Source organism: Octopus bimaculoides, chromosome 8, assembly GCF_001194135.2.
Source record: "Octopus bimaculoides isolate UCB-OBI-ISO-001 chromosome 8, ASM119413v2, whole genome shotgun sequence".
Classification (NCBI taxonomy): domain Eukaryota; kingdom Metazoa; phylum Mollusca; class Cephalopoda; order Octopoda; family Octopodidae; genus Octopus; species Octopus bimaculoides.
In genome coordinates, this window is record NC_068988.1 from 77,850,912 (window position 1) to 77,854,820 (window position 3,909).

A 3,909-nucleotide genomic window follows, 5' to 3' on the forward strand; every position below is an offset into this window, starting at 1 on the left:
CACACACACACACACACACACGCACGCACACACACACACACACACATAGTACAAGCTGTCTGTTTAAGAAGTTTGCTTCCTGACCATGTGGTTTTGGGTTCAGTACCATTGTGTAGCATCTTGGAAAAGTTTCTTCTACTATGGACCCAACCTAACAAAATCCTTGTGACCGGATTTAGTAGAGAGAGAGAGAGAAGGAGAGAGAGAGAGAGAGAGAAGGAGAGAGAGAGAAGGAGAGAGAGAGAAAGAGAGAGAGAAAGAGATAGAGAGACCAAAAATAGCCCATTATCTCTGTTAACAACTCTATTATGTTTTATACATTATAGCTGGCTATAGGCAAAACAAAAATTTTTTAAAATAGAAAATTCCACAACAGAATGAAGGCATGTGTCAGCATGAGTGGTAAACTCTCTAAACATCTACTGCAAGAGGTGCCCATTGCTACCAATTCTATTGAAGTGTGTAATTCCCTAACAAGACTTAAAGCCATATCCACACTGATCATATTTAAGACTGGAACTAGCAAGCCAGAGAATTAAACTATGCTTCAATGTCCACTATGGCATGTTTTCTAGGTTGGGTGCCCTTCCTACTGCCAACCACTTTACTGGGTGCATTTTCATGACACCAACACTAGTGAGGTCTCCAATAATTTGCCAGATAAAAAAGCATCCTCAATTGAGTGGGGTTGTAACAGAGAGAGAGAGAAAGAGAGAGAGAGATAGATAGATAGTTAGAGAGAGAGAGAGAGAGATGGTATTATGTTAGATGTTGAGAGGCTAATGTATGATACAAGGACAAGCACTAGTGTCTTGCTATAAGAGAGATACACAGTTACCACACTGGATTTGGACCTTTGGCCTCTGCCTTACATTGAATGAACACAGCTATTCTGATAAAAAATGATAACCTATACAATATGATGGAAAACAAAATAGGCAGAAACATCGTGAAAGTGAGTGAATAATGAAAAAATATTCGATAAAGGCACAGGCATGGCTGTGTGGTAAGGAGCTCGCTTCTCAACCACATGGTTCCAGGTTTAGTCCCACTGCACGGCACCTTGGGCAAGTATATTCTACTATAACCTCAGACTGACTGTAGCCTCATAAATGGAATTGGTAGAAGGAAACTGAAAGAAGCCTGTCATATATATATATTATATATAGCACAGTGTGTCTGTGTTTCTGTCTGTATTTGTCCCCCATCACTGCTTGACAACCAGTGTTGGTGTGTTAGCATCCCTGTAATTTAGCGGTTTGGCAAAAAAGACTGCTATCAGGCTCCCAAAAAAAAAAGATAAGTACTGGGGTCAATTCATTCGGCTAAAAATCCTTCAATGTGGTGTTCCAGCATGGCCCCAGTTTAATGACTGAAACAAGTAAGAGATGAAAGATAAAAAGATACATGTTAATGACATAAAAGATCATAATTCAATTTAAAAAATCAAAAATTTTTAAGATTCAAATCAAAATCTTAATTTTTTATCAAAAAAAAAAAAAAGGAAAGAAAATAGATTTGTTCAATTAACACAGTTTAATTCTACTTTCAATTCTGCTTAATTAGAACATTTTGTGCTATGATTTTTGGCAAATTGTTTGATTTAAAATTTTGTTAGAACAGATATGGTTGTATTGTGGTAGAGATGTAAATGCTCAAATATATTTTGTTGTTTAATAAATTACATGAAGTGTTAATTAGTTATTCATTAGAAATGAATATATAATCAGCATTATTAAATGACAAAATCTGTATAACAGGTTGTCAGAAATAGATAGAAAAATGTTTAAATAGCTTGTGGTTGTTTAATTTCAGATTTGCTCTGATCAATACATGATTTATAATCAAAGGGTGCTACAAAAATGATTAGTCAGTCTTTTCATACCTTCATAACTATAAGGTCCAGTTCATCAGTTGATGGTTTAAGAATATTGAGTGAGGTTTAAGACAAATTTAGCTACTATTTCTAACAGGTCTAATTGCTATGTAGTGTAATACAGAAGAATCCATCCCACTATAGTCTCTATTGACTCCCACTAAAGTCTCTAAAGCCATCCCACTGGACTTTTTATTGGCTGATAAATCAAGTGATAGTTCAGCTTGGGCAAAAAATTAATCAACAAGACCTCTCCCATTAAACTGTGTTAAGTCACAGAAATGGCAAAGCCATTTAGTGGAAGAATAGTAGAGATAGTAGAGATGGTAGACTGATAGAATGGTATAGATATTGGTAGATGTGGTAGAGTGGCAGAGAATGTATGGTGGTAGAATGATAGAGTGGTAAAGATGATAAAGAATTATAGGGGTAGTAGAGATAGTAGAGATAGCAGAGTGGAAGAGATGGTATGGTGGTAGAATGAGAGAATGGTAGATATAATAGAATAGTTAATATAGTGGAATGGTCAAGTGATAGAGAGGGGAGTGGTGGTTGATTGGTAGAGATAGTAAGATAATAGAAGAGTAAGGTAGCAGAATGGTAGGCTGGTAGATAGATAGAGGGTAGAGGTGATAGAGTATTAGCATGGTAAAGATGGTAAAATGGTTGAATGATAATATGGTAGAGGGGTAGAACTAAAAGTGTTGCAGTATTTAGTTATACCTCTTTTAGTTGTGAGTCTAAATCTTACCACATCTATCTGACTTTAATTATTTTCCTGTTCAAAAAAATACATATTAGTCATCTGCTTTTGTTTTAGTTATTATTGTATAGCTCTAGCTCAGCATTAACTCAAGTAGATAACTGTAAAGACCGCTCTAAACATGGTTGTGTCATCTTTTATCCAGACAGTGAAAATCTGAGACTACATTATATCTACATATATCCATCCATAAGGTAAGATTTAGCTACAATCTATTTCAGAGGATGCAGTTGTTGTTGTTGTTGGTGGTGGTGGTGGCTGTGGGTATGGTGGTTTTATAATTGCAATGAAGTTGTTAAAGGTGGTGGCAGTGTTTATGCTTATGGGAGGGGTTGCAGTCATGATGGTGGTGGCTATAGTTGTGATGAAAGTGATGGTGGTGGTTGTGGTGACGGTGGTGGTGGTTGTGATGAGGGTGGTTGTTGTGATGAAGGTCGTGGCAGTGTAAGTGATGACTGGTGATTGTGCTCATGGTAGTGGCTGCTGTTGTGATAGAGGCAGTAGTAATGGTAGTGGTAGTTTTGTTGTTGCTGTTGTTGTTATTGTTGTTGTTGTTGTTGCTAGTGGTGGTGGTGGTCACTTAAACATTTCTGTCTAAGAGGCTTAATCCATCTCTCAGTTTAACACCACTACCTGATGATACCATGGTGAATTTAGTGTTGCAAGTGATTGAGGCAGGTCTCTGGTTCGAAGATACCTCTTTCCCACCCACACACAAGTCTTAGTGTCTGCTTTTCAGTCCTGGCTAAAAAAAAAAGGAAATCTTTAATATGATCCTTACAGAATGTAAGGGAAACCAGCATCAAGAGTATTCTGAAATCAAATTTGAATAAATATTCTTGTTATAAAAGTTTGTACTTTGTCTTGGAGTGGAATTGCTTGGATAGAGTTCAAGGATACCCATCGCTACGCTGCCAGTAAATGTATTTGTTACTCATGCACCTAACTTCTTTTAACTTCTGTTAGACAGTGAAAGTTTCATTAGTTACTATGGTGACAACACTATCTTTCGCACTCTCTCTCTCACTGAATTTTTCTCTCAACAATAACAATAACCTGTTATTAAAGGGAAAATCTGTTTTTAAAGTATGTGTTGTGTTGTCTCTATCTTAAAAGACAGAAGCACACACATTGTTGCACTGGTGGAGATGGTAGCAAATATTTTTGCTATTTGATAACCAACCACCACCACCACCACCAGCATATCCTCCACCACCACCACCACCACCACCACCACCAGCATATCCTCCACCACCACCTCGATCACCAT